Raw genomic sequence first — 20,145 nt, forward strand, 5'->3', positions numbered from 1 at the left:
GAAACAAATAATCTATATAATCCATAGTCAACAAGATTAAAGCAGCAATAAAAAATCTCTCAACCAAAAAGGCTCAGCTATCAATTGATTCACTGCAGTATTCTACCAAAATTTCAAAGAACTAATAATACCAATGCTATTCAAATACCACTCCATAAACTAGAAAAAGAAGAAAAGTTTCCAGCATTTTGTGAAGGCAGTATTACCCTGATACCAAAACCAGATAAGATATCACAGGCTGATCTCCCCAGTGAACATAGATGTAAAAAGCCCTCAATAAAATACAAACCATACTCAGCATCAGATCAAAAATATCATTCATCATGACCAACTTGACTTCATTCCATTGATAAAGGGATGGTTCAACTATGTAAATCAATAAATGTAATTTATCACCTTAATGGGCTAAAAGACAGAATTACATAATGATCTCAATACATGCAGAAAAAGACTTTGACAAAATCCAACATCCTTTCATAATAAAAATCATGGAGAGGCTAGGGATAGAGGAAGCATACCTCAATATAAAAAGGCTGCATATGGCAAACCTATAACCAACATCATACTAAATGGAGAAAAACTCAAAAGCATTCCCACAAAATAGGAATAAGACAAGGATGTCTATTCTCTCTACTTCCACTAATATATTACTTGAAATCTTACCTAGAGCTATATGACAAAGAGAAGAAATAAAATCGGAAAATAAGAAGTAAAATTATCCCTTTCTGCAGATGATATGATTCTATATATGAAACCCTAAAAACTCCTCCTAAAACCTCTTAGTTCTAATAAACACATTCAACAAAGTAGCATGATACAAGGCCAACATATGAAAATCAGTAGCCTTCCTGGATACCAATGAGAAACATACTGAAAAAGAAATCAGGGAAATAATTCCATTTACAATAGCTACAAAATAAAATACCTGGGACTAAACCAAGGAAATAAAAGATCTCTACAATGAAAATTGTAAAGCACTAAAGAAAAAAATTGAGGAAGACAATAGAAGATGCAAATATATTCTATGATGATGAATTAGAAGAATAAGATTGTGAAAATGACCATCCTCCCAAATCTATATGCAGATTCAGTGCAATCACAATAAAAATTCCAACAACATTCTACACAGAAGTAGAACAAACAATATTAAAGCTTATATGAAAGCACAACATCAACAACAAAGAAACAAGAAAGGACAAAGAAATTCTGAACAGAAAAGAAATACTGGAGGAGGAGAGACCATATCTGATTTCAAATAGTATAGAGCCACGGTAGTAAAAACATCATGGTACTGCCAAAGTAGCAAGCACAGACTGAAGACACACATGCAGGTCCACACAACTCTGGTTACCTGATTCATGGCAAAGATGCCAAAAATATACATTGAAGAAAAGGCAGCATCTTCAACAAATGGTGCTTGGAAAATCAGATTTCAACATGCAGAAAAATTAAATTAGCCAGCTATACATACAACAGAGGATTAGTGTCTAGAATATTCAAAGAACTCAAAAAAACTAAACATTAAGAAAAAGAACAATTTAAAAACAAGCTATGGAACTGAACAAAAAATTCTCAAAAAAAAACCCCACAAATGCTAGGAACACTTTTAAAAGTTCTCAACATCCTTAGCCATTAGGAAAATGAAAATTAAAGCTACTTTTAGATTCAATCTCACCCTAGTTAGAATGAGAGGAATACTTATACACTGTTAGTAGGAGTGTAAACCAGTACAGACACTTTAGAAATCAGTCTGGAGGTTTCTGAAAACATACAAATTGAATGGACATATGACCCTCTATACCACTCCTGGACATACAGCCAACTGACATATAGTCTCTGACTTACAGAGACTCTTGCACATCCGTGTTGATTCCCACTGTATTCACAATAACTAGGACATGGAATCAATCTAGATGTCCATCAACAAATGAATGGATAAGAAAAATATGGCACATATACAAATTGAATAGCACTCAGTTGTTAAGAAAAAGGAGATCGTAAAATTTGTAGATAAATACGTAGAGCTGGGAAAAAAAAAAAAAAAAAAAACTATGCTGAGTGAGGTAACTCGGGCCCAGAAAGACAAGAACAATATGTTCTCTCACGTGTACAGATCCTAGCTTCAAATGTTTTGTTTTGTATATTTAATGTGGGGCAGAAGTAGAACTCAGGAAACTACAAAGAGGTTTTGTTGGGGAGGCAGGTTAAGGCAGAGGGGATAGTGCATTAGTGGATTATATGTAAAACAAACAAACAAAAAAAAGAGGTGGAATACTGGGAGTAGAAAGGCTAGAGCAGGAGGGAAGGGTATGGGAGTGTGGGGAAACCCAAGGAGTAGAAGGCCACCAATTAACTCACAGTTGCTGTGGTTATCTGCACAAGACCTGCATCAAGCCAGCCAAATTTCTGGCATAGTTGGGGTCGATGCTCACCAGGTCCTGTGCCTTAGTGAGGAGCTCTTGGCAGTAGATAGTTCCTGTAGGAAAGAGAATCTCTTTTTGTGAAGATGTGGTCACTGGTAGGATCCAGTAAATGGCCCCACATACATGTACATATGGTCAGCACTAACTGGACTTAGTGTCTTTTTAAAAGCATGAAATTGAGAGAGGGAAATTGTAGGGGGGAATGGGGATCATATTTTGTTGTGTTTATGTATGAGATTCTAAAAGAATAAAGAAATATTTAAAGACTATCAGGGATAGAAATCAGAGGTTAAGAGCACTGGCTGTTCTTGCAGAGGACTAGGGCTCAGTTCCCAGAACCCACTTGGCAGCTAGTAATATCAGTTCCAGAGAATTCAGCACCCTTCTCTGGCCTCCATGAGCAGTTTCACCCATGCAATGTGCTACATGCATGCAAAACACTCATCACATAAAATATAAGTAAATAAATAAAAGTTTAAAAACAGAATATCTCTGAGTTTCCACCATCTCCTTTATAAACATTTCTGAGCTCCCAGATTTTTAGTTGTTTTATCTTTCACCTATCTTCCTGTCAAGAAGGAACTAAATCTGGTAAATTTATTCCTGAAAAGGTTATTTTGTCACAATGTGCTAATCTGAGGGGAGGGAATGTTTATATTTGAACAGAAAAGTCAAGGAGAAATTCTCTAATGTTGATATTTATGGGTAGGAATTGCACTCTGCCCACAAACCTCTTATGTCAGTCCACATGGGTGACTGCCTATTATGTATCCATCTAAAAATAAACTATTACATGCCCTTGGAAATATGTAAGTATACTTTTGTTTGATTCTAACTTTGATATTATGTTATAATGCTTGAGGACAAGCAAAGTGTAAGCTCATATGAAAGCAAGACCATGAGTAAACTACCAGTGTAAGGTATCTTTTATTTTCCAAATAGATCTGGTAGCTCTGTGTCTACATTGTCCAATCATCACAGGAAGATCAGATGGCATCTACATGCAATTCCAAGGCATAATGGCATGAACCAGTCAGCAGAGAAAATGCTTTCCTTTCTGATAAACTTCACTTGACTGCCTGAAGTGTTCAATTATAATGCTCAGTTAAAACACTGCAAAAACGATTCTTGATTATTAATCATGTGGGGGTAGATTTTCTAGAAATTTTTTTTTCTTTCAGAAGTAAATCAATACATGTTAAATATGATTGCAATGATAAATATCAGTAAATTATGGGTGTGTTTGATAAAGGTTGATAATAAGCTAAATGTCTCTGTGGTAAAAAGAAATTAAATCCAAATTACCTGCAAGTATAAAACTTCATAAACTGATAATGTATCTACCAGGATATTGTAGGAAGTTACCTCATTTGTACAAATAAAAATACAGTTTTAGCTATGTATGGTGACACATGCTTAAGCTCCTAGTACTTAAGAGTAGAAGGGACAGAGGCCATGAGTTTGAAGGTAACCAGCAATACAGACAGAGGCCTTTGTCAAGAGAATACACGCTGGGGCAGGAAAACTCAGCAATTAAGACTTACTGATCTTGCAGAGGACCCAGGTTCAATTCCCAGCATCCACATGGAGACTAACAATCTTCTGTAACTTAAATTCTAGGGAATCTGACACTCTGTTCTGACCTCTGACAGCATTGCATGACATGCTGACATGCAGGCAACATACTTATACACATAAAATCAAAAAAATATAAAAAAATATAAAAAAGAAAGTACATGCAATTTTAAGGTACAAACTGTTTGGAATAAATAGTTTATAGCAAGCATCATTCACAGTATCCTTGACATTTCTTATGAGCCTCACATCCTTCATACCTGGATAATGAGTATCAATGAAACAAATTATAAATTTTATAATTATCTCTTGAGCTTTGAAAAACGGAGATTCTTAGTCACAAGACCACAATAATCACCATAGTGATTTGTAGCCTGGGAAGGTTCTCAACATGAATACTTTTGTGTGAATCCATGCACAACCCTAGTTGACAGCCACAAGTTAGCGGGGTTTGAGGATGCACCCTTTTATGCCTCAACATGAAGAGTCAATACCAGAGAGAGAAGGTGCCAGAGAGATGAAAATACACATGCAAGTTTTCAAACGACTTCTCTATAAACCAAGTTCGTGATTGTTGAATCTTCTAATAAAACCATTGTGGTGGTTTGAATGAGAATGTCCCCCATAGGCTCCAAGTATTTGGACATTTTGTCCCCAGCTGGTGGCACTGTTTTGGGAGATCTTAGAAGGTGTGGCCATGCTGGAGGAAACACATCACTGGGGAGGGCTTAGAGAGTTTATAACCTTGCCAGATCTTCAGTCATGCTCTGCTTCCTGTGCCTGCTTGAAGATGTGAGCCTCTGCCTTCTGCTCCTACTTCAGCCACCTCAGCTGTCATGTCTCCCCACCATAATGAACGATTGCCCCTTTCGAACCATAGCTAAATAAACTCTTCCTTCTATAAGTTCTCTTGGTCATGGTGCTTCTATCACAGCAACAGAAAACTAATACAATCATGGATCAATAAAACTGGTCAGAGTGTATAGAAAGATGTGTTATGATGAAAAATAGCTTGGAGGAAAAGCTATTTCTATTGACCTGAATGGAATGATGGCTATTTCATCACTTCAGCCCTTGCAAACTATGTTTGAAGAGGACCTCTCCAGTAGGTACAGCATGTACTCTCTGGAACTGAACAGCCCAGATGGCCAGTTGTATCTAAGAGTTTAGAACATAGTCACCTGAAAATCTGAGGAAAGGGAGAGGGCCTGACAAGTACCTTCCATCAAAAACAGGAGACTATAACTGTGTAGACCTGGGACTGCTTTCTCAGCGTAAGGGAGAAGGGTTCACTAGAGTTACCATTTAATGACAAAAAGGCTCAATATGTCAAGCTGACTCTCCAGGATCATGAAAGGTGCCTGAGTTGCTGTACCCACCCTTCCCAGAAGCAAAATTAGTGCTTTATTTGCTAGTGTTAAAAGAAGGAAGGTAAGGCATAACCCCCCAAATCCCACAAAAAATGAAGTAAATAGCCATAAGCATCCATTGGGTTCAGAGAGCACAGAGTCTGGTACAAAGCTGATGATGTACAATTTCAAGTCAGTACTCTGATAATCACTCTGTGTCAGTTGGAGTTTCATTGCTATGATCAAATATGGAACACATACAACTTAAATAGAAAAAATGTTTAGCCTCATTGTTTCAGGAGTTTCAGCTTTATTGTGATGACTAGTGTGGTTGTTAGCCACCATGTGGGTTCTGGGATTCAAACCTGGGTCTTCTGCAAGAGCAGCCAGTGCTGTTAACTGCTGAGCTATCTCTCCAGCCCCCAGAGAACAAATTTTGACCGTAATCCAACTTCATAGATCTTATTAGCAGAGGACCAGGCTCTGTATTTACTAAATTGAGACTATGTTTGAAACATAGAATTAGTGCTATATCCATTAAGTAAGAATGACAGACAAATCATGGAGTCTGCCACATTCAGCTACCCAGTGTCCATAGCAAAGCAAGAAAAATTCAGTGCATCACCCTTTTCCCAGATAAATGTTAGGCCATATCTCATGTACACAAAATTTCCCTAGGATTACCCTATAAAAATTGTTATTAAATATGAAATCTACAGAAAAGGGTGTCAAAAAGAAGCTCAATAAGAGCAAAGATGCCTCTAGCCCAGCCGTTCAACAAATCGCTGGCATCCAGATGTGCATTGTGTATGTTAGGTTGTGTTGAAAATGGAAATGTTATTTTCTTGTGGCTAGTATAACAAATTACCCAAATCTTGGTAGCTTTAAACAGTAGAAATATATTCTCTCACAGGGAATTTTTCTGAAGACAAATACCAAATCAGTTTCATCACTGATCTGAAATCAAATATGCCAGAGCTGCGTTCCTTTGGAGTAGTAGAAAAGAGTCCAGACCTGTATCAACCCTGTTTCTTTTCCACAGTCACATTGCTCTGTCTTCTTTTGCTGTGTGCAAGATCTTCCTCTGTATCTCTCTTACAGAGATGTGAATGGTTTTATATAGGGACCACTTGGATGATCTAGAAAAACAATCTTATTACAGTATCTTTAACTTAATTATATCTGCCAAGACCCCTTTTCCCAATACAAGATAAGATATGAACAGAATTAGATACATTATATAACAGAATTAGATTTTATCTAATTTCTATCTGGTAAGAAATAAACTGATATCCTAAATTAATAAACTACATTGAACTTCAATAACATTTTCATTAATGTAATAAATTCTCCCATTATAGTTGTAAGTGGGATATTGCATTCTCAGTAGTAGGAATACAATAGATTTCAGAAAGTCAACAGGTGTTGGTGAAATAGTTTGTGTAAAGATGGGGTCAGATTGTTGTAAAATTCCATTACTCACAAACGCCTCTGCTAAGAGTACTACATAAGGAAAATAAATCTATCATTGTCCCTTTTGGATTGTAAAATCAAAAAGAGTTACGTGTGGAACCTTAGCTCACCACAGAATTTTGATGCTAGGATCTCAGCCCATTATCCTTACTTCCTAGGTAAGAAAATTGAGGCTCAAATTACTGCTTTTAGGGCCCTCAGTTCACAAGTGCAGAAAGAAACAGAGTGAGGAGTTCTTTGCCCCTGATCCAAGCACTTTCCTTTGAGCTGTGTGGCTTCTTTATTCAGCCATTCACTCATTCATCCATTTACCAAAATAAGAGCAAGTGTTACAAACTCTCCTATCCAGGTATCTCCCATTCTACAATTACAGGGTATTGACTGAAATTTAAATATTTGTTTCTAAATATATTATAGTGAGCCTAGAACTATCAAAGTCTGGTCAACCAAAGGGGAAACCCAAGGAAGACGTGCCTAATACTCAACCACTATGAGGCTAATTCAAAGGATTGGTTTGGTTCAGCTAAGACTTAATGTGAACAAAAACAGCAATGTCTGCAAATGTACTCAGTGCAGATATATCTTCCAGGAGCAACAAGCAAGGCTTAATTTGGAACAGCTGGAGCTGCTTCCATCTACAAATTAAATTAAAGCAGCAGAAATTTGCTCTATTACATCAAATAAGTTAGTTTGTGATCCTCTAAAATTTACTGGCTGGTTATCTATAACATTCTCATGAAGAAATTCTTGATAGAAGGGCAAGGTGTCCCCCACTGTTCTTTGTCAGTTGTTTACTTTCGTGTTCTCCAGGCAAGTTTAGAGAGGAGACAGTTGGTTATAGTATAAACTTTCTCCATGTCTTAAACTGATGCAAGGATGATGCCGGACAAGTTCAACTTCTAAGAACCTGGGAGGGGAGGTGATTTTGAAAGGATTTAGCGCTCAGAGTTGCTCATCGCATTAAATACAGGAGGCATTACATCACGTTCCAGATTGTTTTTCTCAGAGTATTAAATATCCTGGTTGGATGGTTCAAAGTCCTGCTATTATTTATTAATTCCAACATAAATTATTCTCTTTAAGTGAAGTCAAGTCACGTAAATTCTGGTTTCCAGGAACCATAGCACGCTTTCCTTTAGAGAGATGTGAATTTCATCTCATTCCTTGAAAATTGAAAACTCAAATAGCCAACAGCCCCAGTGTCTGCAATCAATACTTCAGTCTTTCTTTGAGATTGTTTGACTCTAGCCTGAGTCACAGTCTTGGGAGTATTAAGGACTTGAAATCTTTTTTTTTCCCCCTGCTATCAACTCTAAAAACCAAGATGAGCTACAGTATGGAGTTGTGCTTATTGTAAGTGTGTGAAAGGGACTGCTTTGTTTTATTTATTGTAGAGTCAAAAACCAATTCAAAGATGATGGATAGTGTCAGGTTGACAGCACCAAAGACTGAAATTCTTCATTCCTTCCAAGGTTTAGCAGGGCAATGGCTGCAATTTCTATTACAGTTTGCCCTGTGAAATGCTTTAACTCTTACCTGAATAAGCTGATTTTCAAAAACGTTGGTATCAGGATCATGATCTATTCTAACAATTCCTTTCTCCTGATAGTCTCAGTAATGTGAGAATAGATGGAATAAAAGAGATTTCTAAAAACATTTTAAGAGGGTTTTTTTTTTTTTCAGCTAGAGCTGAATAAAGCTGTTTGATTGAATTTATTCGGGTCAGAACATTTACTGAGGGATAAAGCTGGTTTGGATTTGGCTCCAACAATGACTGTAACTGCTGGCCCAATCTCAGCTGTGGTTGATTGACTGACCTGACTTTTGCCAGATTGAAGGCAAGTCTTAGGGAAAGTTTGTGCCTAGGTGGCATTCTTCTCTACTTTTATGAAGACACTTTGTTCTGTGGTTAGCACGAATAACCATGATAACATACGAAATAAATATTTGGTCCCTGAGACAATTGGCAGCAGTTTTAAATAGCTTGTATTCTTTTAGATACCACCATCCAGGTAATGGTGACTTCCCGTTGTTACTGTACAATCAGGCTTCACAAGAGTCTTTCTCTGGTCATTTGCTTGGCACTTAATCCTTTTCATAAATAAGTTGCAACATTTAAGCATTGTCACTGAAAGGAGTATAGCAACTCTGTAAAAGAAAGTGGAGGATGCTGTTCCATTTTCTTTGTACATTTAAAATATCATAGTATTCTTTAAAAGGAAGTTATTATAGTATATGAAACAGCTTTGTCAACACTGGTAGGAAAGTTTGAGGAATGCTCACAGTAATAAATGTTTGATAAAGTAATGATTCTAATTGAATTTGCAGAGCGACTACCATATGAAAATTGTGCTGCTAGTATTCTTGGGCTAATAATGAAAACAGAACTTTCTTCAAACTGTTCATAATCGAGTTGAAAATGCAGTGACCAAATAGGCAACAGTATGGAGCAAACCTTGAATGTTTCCATCAAACAGTAAATGTTGTTGTGAAAATTAATCTCTTTACTTGAGAGGGAATCTTTCAATATATGCAGAATAAAATTGTCAATGCAAAGACTCTCCTTGATGCTGACATTCAGATAAAGAAGAAATCCATGAAATACAAAGTACATAAATTGTAACCAGATCTCAGAATGAAGGACATTATGTATTTTCAAAATATAATTGAAAAACATTTTCTTGGGAAATAATCTATTCCTGGAAGTATGGGGCTCTGCCATTTTTCCAGGTGATAGCATACTCTGACATTTTCTTAGTGAATCATTTTTCTTTTCATATAAACTTCTAGGAAGTGGAAACTAAGTGATTCTTCAGATAATTTCTACCCACGTGAAAAAATTAAACAATTCATAGTAAACTAAATTGGGGAAGGGGCAGTTCCCTCTCTTAGAAAATTAAATGTTGGTGTTAAGACTTGCTACCTACCACTTATTGATTTTTTAAAACCTTTCTTGATTTGAAGCAATGAAGAGTCAATGAGAAGTTACATTGTAGCCATACATGTACATTGCTATTCACAGTTTGCAAGCATAATCAGATACATCAACTATGTTTTCCTTGATAGAAAACAGGATAAGTGACTCCAGCATGAATATCACTTACTTTGTGACCTTGATCCCCCCTTTTTCTATTTCTTTTGAAGTTTAGCTTTCTATTCTGTTATATGAAAATGCCTATTAAAATATAGTGCCTGTCACAAAGCTGGCACTCAAGCATTAGTTTCCTACACAGACTGGGGTGGACATCACCATTGTTTAAGAAACACAATCCAGAAATGGGCCAGATAATTTGCCAAAGACTTCAAAGGTTGAAGGGCTAGACATGAGACTAGTATCCATATCTACTGCCCTGAGACATTTTCTGCTCAAGCATACTTAGTTTTACACATGATCATATTGATATATGAGTATCCTTGAGAATCTATAACACACGATACTTATGCTTAATGAAGCCAGCAGCATTTATGTGGGATATGTGTATAAATGGCTGAGAGCATACATCTAAAACTATATGTCCATGGAGTGTGTCGTTGCATGATGCCATCACCTAAAATCACAGGCAAGCCAAGGGTAGTGGTACACGCCTTTAATCCCAGCATTAGGGAGACAGAGGCAGGTGGATCTCTGAGAGATCATAATTAGCCTGGTCTACATAACAAGTTCCAGGCCAGCTGGGACTACAGTGAGACCCTGTCTCAAAACAAAACAAAATCACAAACACAAAGCACTTTATAGATTAGGTTTGCCAATAGTTAACATTATAATGAGCAGCCAAATACAATGAAGGAGAAGATGTTTGTCTCAATATGAAGGAAAGATGTGGAGTCTTAGATCATAATCTAGTGTATATGATCATATTTTCAGCTGTGGCTGGTACTTTCATAGGAAAGTTTGCTAACCATGCCATGTTACAATAAAGGCATTTTTGTTCTCCAGAAAAGGACATTTCCCAGAATACAGGACAGAGATAGGCACATGGCTATTTTTCTTTCTCTCTGACTTGAGCTCTAATAATCTGTATATACTACAGGTTTTTTTTTCTTAGACAGATTCATTCTGTATAGCCTAGACTGGCCCCCAACTCACAGTGACTCTCCTACCTCAACTTCCTGAATATTGAGATTACAAACATGCTACTCCGATAACAGACTCTTAATGTAATTTCTATCTACTTTTTCTTCCCTCATCTTGAGGGAAAGAACAATAAGCACAGAGTGGGCAGAAGAAACCTGAGAGAAAGTAAAAATAAAGCCAGTACTTATTGGTATGTACAGTTGTTTCAATATAGTACAAGACATGATTTCACCTGAGGTCAATTAACAGTCTTAATTAAGCACTCTGAAATCAATAATGTGTTACATAGTAAATCTTTTCTATTGCTCTTTGTGGCCTGGGTGCTGAAAGTCTTTGAGCCTCACCCACCTGGCTGCCATTTGGATGTTGCCAGTAGGGGATGCACAAAGGAACTCAGAGGCTGGAGGAGGGAACAGCTCCTTGAGGGCTTCCTGTCTTTTCCCAGTGGCTCTAGCAAGACACTGTCTTCTTACCCATAACACTTCAGTAGTTCAATTATTGTAGTTTGCAGGTTTTTCCAATAAGGGTTTGAATCACGAATGGAGGTTTTTTTTAGAACTTCTTCCTAAGTACTTGGCTATTACCACAATTCCAGCAGCTTTTTTCTTTCTCTCTAACTTGAGCTCTGTCAAAAATTTCAAGCAGCATCATACTATCTCTTAGCTGTCTCCCAAGAATTCTAAACGGGTTGGGTACTCTTTTGTGATTATTGGAGCATACTCAAATAATTAAAATAAAATTTGTCTCAACATTACAAGCCATGAGACATGAGATACTATTCCCAACCCTGCTAAAAGATGTCCATATAAAATATTATTGAATGAAATAATTAATTCAGACTTGCAATTTTCAAAAAAAAAAATTCTCTCGAGAGCTTCTATGAGGTTAGAAATTTTCTTCTACAGATGTAGCATCAAATAGAGCAGAGACCTAAACCACTGAATTGCTCACATCTGTTTTTCCTACTCTAAACATCAAAGTCTTTGATTTTTTTCTTCCTGTTCTCTGTGTAATGCTATAAAAAGCCTTGTGTATCATTGACTAGAGTTGATAAAGTAAATAGTGATAATGACATCTTCTCTCCTAAAAAGTTTGTTGTAATTTCTCATGCACCTAGTGAAACAAAGTATTTTTACCTATTATTTCACATGATATAAAAAACATAAGCTGAATATTTAAATATTTTGAGAACTTTTATTTTAAAGCTGTTTAATTTCAGGACTGGAGAGAGAGCTCTGTGGTTAAGAGCACTGACTGCTCTTGAAGAGGACCCAGATTCAGTTTCCAACACCCACACAGCACTAACAGTTTATAACTCCAGTTCCAGGGCCTCTGACATCCCTTCTAGCCTCCACGACCATTGCCCACATGGGTGTACTTACATGCATGAAGGGAAAACACTCAAACACATAAAAATAATAAATAAATAAATAAAAAATAAAAATTTTAAAGATGCTTAATTTTCTATAAAAGTAGAAAAATAGCCTAATGAATTCCAATATGCCCACAGTGATAGTTAACTTTATGTCAATTTGCCCAGGCTACAATTGACCAAATATGTGATCAAACATTATTCTGGATGTTTCTGTAAGGATGTTTTTGGATGAACTGAACAGCTAAAAACATTGAGAAAGCATATGCGTCTTCGTGATGTCAGTGGGCCTCAAGTAAGCAGAAGGCCTAAAGAAAACAGAAAACTGACCTGCCTTGAGCAGAGGGAATTCTGGGAATGAACAGCAAACACTTCAGACTTCAGCTGGATCATCAGCCAGTGCCTGCTGCAGCCAACATACTTGCATTTCTCTGAATATGCCAGCCTCCCTAAATCATGAAAGACAGTTCTTTAAGATAAATCTCTCTCTCTCTCCCTCTCTCTCTCTCTCTCTCTCTCTCTCTCTCTGTCTCTCTCTCTCCACACCCCCAGACACACAAATAATTAAAAGCTAGAAATTGCAAAAAATGAGTTTAAGTTTACATTTAGAGTACATGTAAGTATTATCATGACTAATTATCTGTGGTCTCTAAAAATATTATTTTCGCACTTAAGAAAATACCACTGTTGATATCAGCACACAAAAGACTTGTGAGTTCCAGGTCATCCTGGGCTACATAGTAAGACTGTCAAAAGGAGGGGAGAGGGACTCACTATTGTTGAACTTGGGAAACTTAATGACTTCATAGTGCTTTGTACCATTTTATGCATGCTCCATCTTGAAATACTCCAAAAATGTCTTGTTTGAAATTAAGAACCCTATGTTGTGGTAAGGTGATGTTAACACTGACCTCTGTTAGGAGGGTGAAAACTTTTCCTTTTATGATGAGCAAATGACCTTTGTGATTCTATTTTGACATTCTATTAATATTATAAAAACCTTTTTAAAATTTTTTATTTATTATTTTTGCTTTATATGTATGCGCGTATTGCCTGCATGTAAGTAAGTACACCCATGTCATGCATTGCCTGCGGAGGAAAGAAGAGGCCGTCGGATCCCCTGGAACTGGAGTTACAGACAGTTGTTAGCTGCCATGTGGGGTGCTGGGATTCAAATCCTGGTCTTCCACAAGAACAGTCAGTGTTCTTAACCGCCGAGCCATCTCTCCAGCCCTATAAGAACCTTTTTATTAGTTGTATCATCCAGTGATGATTATTTTATGAATCAATTTCTATTCACACACATGCAAATGTTAGCAGACTATCCAGTGATAATTTTTGTAGGTTTACAAAATAGCCTGCTCTGGTCTCCATTTTCATCTCATTTGTTCAATTCTAACATATGAGTGTGGAATTTGGGGCTGTCAAGGATCGAGAATTAATTACTCTGGGATGAAGAGACACTGCTTTAAGATTTGGCTGGTGTCGGATAAGGAATGTCTAAAAGATTAGTCATAGGATTATCAATGCCCAGAAGTTTGAATTCCCATATCATTTTTTAAAAATTACTTGGGATTATGATAAAATGAGGAACAAATAATGGAGGAATTTTGCTTGGCAATGAAATACAAAGAGCTTATAGCTTATTTTTTCAAAAACACTTTATTAAATTACATTCAGTATATAACCAGCTAACTTTCACTGTCTTTACATATTCTCAAGTATTCTTATAGGGCATCATAAAATCAATCTTTTGGTTCCTCAAGTTTGTTTTTCATTTTCACTTAGAATAAAAGTTTTAAAGACAGTGTGAGTTTATCCCTTTGGCATTAAATTTTTCACCTTGCCCTGCCATTGCATGCCTTCTATATGCAAAATTTTCTTCCAATTTTACTGTCTAGAAGGATGGAACACACACTGAGCATGCATGGAAAAGATATTAGACTTAAATGATACAGGGAACTTGAAAACTAACCTCCTGATAGGAGCCAAAGATGCTGAGGCAATACTGGACATGAGCCAATCCTGAGACTTTGGTCTGCACTAGTAGATTGTAGGAGTTTAACTAAGATCCCAGTAGACTTTTGAACTCAGAATACTTATTCAAACTCATCATGAACCATTTGAGGTTGACTCACTGCTAATATTTTTCCATTTTAGGCTAAGATTTCCCACTGACACTAACCAACACAACCTCCATGTGGATAAGTGGAAAAGGAAGTTCAAGATCATTGCACTCTTGTAAAATGACTTATTTATTGTTTTTTCTTAATTCCTCGGACATGCTTTGTGGGTTTATTATTATTTTTATTAGATTTTTAAGTTCTATTTTCTATGCAGTGGCCTTAATCTTCTTAGAAAAATCCTGAACAACAGGGACAGATGTTAAAAGAATGAGCTCACTAATTAGTTTCATATTGGAAAAATAAATAGTGTAAAAAGTAACTTACCTTATTGTTTATTTCTTAAAGAATGGTGTGGAAAATGTCCACTTATGACTTAATTGCAATAAAATAAACAAAACTCAATTTGTGTGCTTTGGTTGACAAATTTTCTAAGAGAAGAGCTGTTCCAAATTAAATTAAGAACTTGTCCTTGTGTGCCTGGTTGTTATCTATTTATCTATTTATTTATTTTGTAGTCTGAGAAAAGTTCAGTGGTGACTAAATTATTCCCCCAAATGCAGGTGGCAAGCAACAGTGTGCTCCTACAAATACTCCAATCAGTCATGGGAAACAGTATGTGGAACAGCCTCTATTGATGACAGATTTCTGTAGATTCAAATAGTTGTCTCATATACCAGAATTTTCATATTGCTCTGTTTCCATAATGGAGTTTATTCACCTGTTCTAAAAATGTCATGTTTCCTTCATTCTTATTTATTCTTTCTGCTTCATTTTTTTTCTTTTTCCTTCCTCACCAAGTACTTGCTTGTCAAAACTAAATAATTGCATGTCACATAGCAAAATATGAATACATTTGAAAAAGAATGCTAGTAAAGCTTGAACATTGTGTAAAACTGTGGTGCATCTAGTTTACATATCTGATTTTACTGAAAAAGTCCAGCACACTAAATAAACTTAAAATAGCCATGAGAATCATTACCCAATTCAATACAAGTTTGATTCTCAGTTTTTCTCGGCACTAGTCAAAATGAAGGCACCACAGGCAGTTTGGGCTGGGAACAGGGGAAACAAAATGCCAATGTGTATCTCCCTATAACCACTACAGACTAACTGGTGTCTAACTTGGGAAGTTCTCTGAAATAGTCACTTAGGAATGCCTTCCTCAGTTATGTCACCTATCTGAGAAGAGTGTGGAAGAAAGTGAGATAGGAAAGTAGTAGGAAAGGACAGTGGTCAGGAAAAAAAGAGGCAAAAGGCAAAATGAAGATTTAGCAATGGGTTTCTCATTTTTCTTTGTAAACATCTCTAGCAAAGGTCTAGAATAAGGGACCACTTTAACATGAAGTGGCTACAGTGAGCTATGCAAAATGGAGAGGTCTTCAAGAGATGATACATTTTAAAGATAGATGCTCAAAAGTAAGTTAAATAAAATGTGATTTTAAAAATGTACTAGTAATTTTGTTAAATACTTGAAATATTCATTTCATACAGTCAGTTTTAGTACATGGAATTAAGAAAATCAGTCACATGGTTGTGCCAATCTATAATTCTTAGCTATGGAACAGCTGGAGGACCTTAGTTTCCTTGAAAATATTTTCCCATGTTGAATTTATTACTTATGTCCAATTTTGTCTAGTTTATTACAGACAGCCACTATTGGGTTAAAAGGAGTCATGATTATCTGCTAAAACTCTTGTCTTTCTAAGTTGGTTCATAAGATTAAATATAAATGTTATCCAATAAATCTTCAAATTGCTGAGTCAGGCAGACGTTCCTGTTGGCTTATGCCTTTGTCTTTGGGGGTTTCTAAAATAAAAGGAAAATATGTATGACTGATTACTTGCTATGATACAAAACTGTAAGAGAAGATGTGATTAGCGGTAAACCAAAGGCACAAAATTAATATATAATTCCTAGAGCTTGTTAATTATATATAATATGACCAAGTGTTTAATTAATAAATATCTGCAACACTATTTTTTTTAATTCCACAGCAGATTCTCGAAATCTGTTTTCTTTCACCAAGGGAGAGAGCCCATCTTCCCTCCCACTGAAACTGGATGGGGCTTTATAGAGTAAATGTGCCACTGGTGTGTTGTATGTCCTTGGAGGCTGAGGTGGTGGTAAGGCTTCTGCTTGGCTTTGTCTCTCTTGCTTTGACACACTCATCTTTGGAAGTACCCACACTGTGGAGCTTATAGGTAGTTAGCTCACAGCCCTGCTAACTATCTGCATCATCTGTTAGACTTTTGAAGAAATTACTTTAGTCTCCAGGCTTCTACCCACCCCAATGGACACTGAGTAGGACAGAAGTAAGCAGAATTGACCTAGTCCCACCCAAATTGAAAACATGTGCCCTGAATCAAAGCTGTTGTTCAAGCTAATAACTGTTGGTCATTTGATATTGTTATGAATTGACTTGGGCCTCCCTACCTTTCCACAGTCATAGGTTAAAACCCTAAGCTACATAAAAGCAGCTACTATATAACAAGGGGACATTGCTCCTACTAAACACCATAGGCTAGCAAAGTAAAACTCCAATACCAAGTATGGACTTTCTCTTTTAAAGCTGTTGACCAGCTGAGGGTCCCATAGACCCTCAAATAATACTGGCCATTGCCCCTGCTCTTGATTACCCACTAGAACTTGACAGTAAGGCCCTTTTACTAAAGATACTATATACAGGGGCTGGAGAGATAACTCAGTGGTTAAGAACACTAGCTGTTCTTGCAGAAGACCCAGGTTCAAATCCCAGCACCCACATGGCAGCCAACAACTACCCATAACTCCAGACCCAGGGGACCCAATGGCCTCTTCTTTCCTCCACAGGCACTGCATGACATGGGTACACTTACCTACATGCAGGCAATACAGGCATACACATAAAATAAAATATTTTTTTAAAGATACTACATACATGAACTATAGAACAAACAAGGAGCAATCAAGCTGGTATTCACCTCAAAGGTTCATCTATACTGGCTAGCTTTCATAGCGTTGGAGGTGTTATGCCTGAAACCAGAAGAGAAAATTAATCACCTACCTTACCCAATTGTGAATCCAGTGAGCTACAATACCAACTAGCCTTGCAAGATATATGCACTGGTGCAATAGTGGCACAAATATTGTGGGATTTAAAATCTGCTTCATAAGATGGAGCCCACACCTGATATTGACACCAGGCCTAAAAATCTGTGACTAGATGGGCCAAAGGCCATAGGGGAAAGCCTACTATTACTATTCTGCTAAATATATATAGTATCGAACTGATTTCTAATGACTTATTATTATATCCATAGGTTAATGTATTGATCAAATTTCACCAGAAAAGTTTCCTTATGCAGCAGATGGTGATTTTACACACAGAGACAAGCATTCAAACAAGCAGCCCTTCTGTTACTGACTTTGCCTGCTGCTTCCTTGCAGTATCTGAAATAAACTTGCCTTTTAGAAGAAAGAAAGAAAGAAAGAAAGAAAGAAAGAAAGAAAGAAAGAAAGAAAGAAAGAAAGAAAGAGGGAAGGAGGGAAGATTAATGTTTCTTCATGTTTCAGATAGAATTGAGTATCATATCACTGAAAACTTGAAAAAAGATAATCTTTGTTAGAAAGTAAAAGTGACAAAAACTTAAATGAACTGTGTTCTTGCAATTTGTGATAAGTTGAATTTGTAACAGCTTTCTATATTTAGTGACAGATATATAAGCCAAGTATTGATGGTGCAATTGATTTCTCTATCATTCAAAGGACAATGTAAAAGAAAAAAGGGACTGTTAAGCTAAAGGGGGCTAGATTTGAAGATTTAAAAATTCTTTAATACATTAATGTTGAAAATATTGGAAATCAAATTCTGGAAAAAACAAAACACAGAAAGAATGGCTAGAAAATGACTCCATAAACGATTAGCCATTCATTTAAAAGTCAACTCAGGAGAAACCTATAATAAAAAAAAATTATGCCAGCAGAAATACTGCCTGTAGGGACAAAACAGCACAGAGAAAACAGGACAGAATAAGGAAAAACTGTCAGAATTCCAGAACTCTGCGCATCTGAACATTAAAGCTTTATCCTTAAGAAGAGTATTAACCCTGAAGACAATCCAGAGATTCTCAGGACTGCTCCTTCCCCAGAGCCTAGGCTCTATTTTCTGGATTACAATGTTAATGTTGGGAAGCCACTGCCCAGCGCCTCAGGGGCAAATTCACTCTGCAGGACCATAGGGCCAGTCTGCTGTCTAGGGCTGTCAAAGTGACATTGCCTCCTAGCCAGCCCAGTGTCTGAGCCAAAATCTGTTATCTCTGAGCTGCCTTGCTAAGTCTTTTTATTGTCTATTTTTTATTTAATTTTTGTGCATTTCATACAAAATTTCTTAATCATCTTTATACCCCTCCCCATCTACGCTCCCCTATTGCACCACCCACCAGAATTCATGTCTTCTGTCATGTATGTTAAGGCCTATCAAGTCAAGTTAGTATACCCAGATGTCCTTCAGTGCAAGTTTGTCCATTGGGGTCTAGCCAGCCTATCTAGAGTCTCTCCTTTTAGGAAGATCAGCTTTCTCTCACCCAGGACTAATCAGCTGCCAACAGTTCTTTGGCTAAGGTTGGGGCCTGCTGTCCGTGTCCATATTTCTGTGCTGGGTTTTTGTCTGATTGAGTTTGCATGGGTCTTGTGCACACTGATACCATTGCTCTAAGTTCATATGAGCAAGGTCCCAGGAGCCTGTAAGATTCTGTTTCCATATGGTCATACACTTTCTCTCCTGACTCTTAAAATCTTTCCACCCCCCTCTTCTGCAATGGTCCCTGAGCCTTGGGTGGGTGAATTTTATATAAGCATAGTAATCTATATTGGTGTAGTAGTGGCAGTTTTATCTTGGGGGTAATCAATAGTTACCTAATTGGACTTAAAATCTATTCTATGGGAGACAACTTGTGTGTGGAACTATAAACATAGCCAAATACACATGGCTGGAGAGGTCACAGATCTTAGAGAACACCCTAAGTCTATCATATCACTATAAGTCTATCATATCCCTAGACAAACGTAATTTCTTACTATATGCTAAATATGGATCCTACTACTTACAAATATGCCAGTCACCACTCATCAAGGGAGCTTCTTTTGCAACAGAGACTGTTACTGAGTTCCACAACCAGTGACACACAGAGAATAAGTGTCTGTGAGATGCCCAACCCTAATGAAACACCTACAATCGAACCTTTACTCCTAAGGCTCACAGAATATAGTGGAAAAGGGGTAAAGAGAATACTAATGCATCTCTTAACTCTCATCAGCAAAGCTTCCTCATGCAACAGACAGTGACAAACACAAAAGCCCACAAATGGCCAAAGTATAGACAAAAAGAGACTTCAGAGTGTGGGTCCCTGGACAGGAATCCTATATTAACCTAATTTTAAAAAAATTCTTTATCTTGTTTTTTTTTTGAGAATTTCATACATATTGTCTTTGTATTATTTCCATCTGTGCTGGATAGCTTTAGTGTCAACTCGACGCACCTGGGTTGAGGGAGCCTCAATTGGGGAATTGCCTCTATTGGATTGGACTGTGGCCATGTCTGAGGGGCATCTTCTTGATGAGTGATGTGGGAGGGCCCAGCCCACTGTGGGTGGTGCCACCCCTGGGCAGGTGGGCCTGTGTTATATAAGAAAGCAGGCTGAGCAGGGGCCAGAGGAGCAAGCCGGTAAGCAGTGATCCTCCATGGCCTGTGCTCCAGCTCCTGACTCCAGGTTCC

Source organism: Nannospalax galili, unplaced genomic scaffold (genome assembly GCF_000622305.1).
Source record: "Nannospalax galili isolate Female #2095 unplaced genomic scaffold, S.galili_v1.0 scaffold293, whole genome shotgun sequence".
Classification (NCBI taxonomy): Eukaryota; Metazoa; Chordata; class Mammalia; order Rodentia; family Spalacidae; genus Nannospalax; species Nannospalax galili.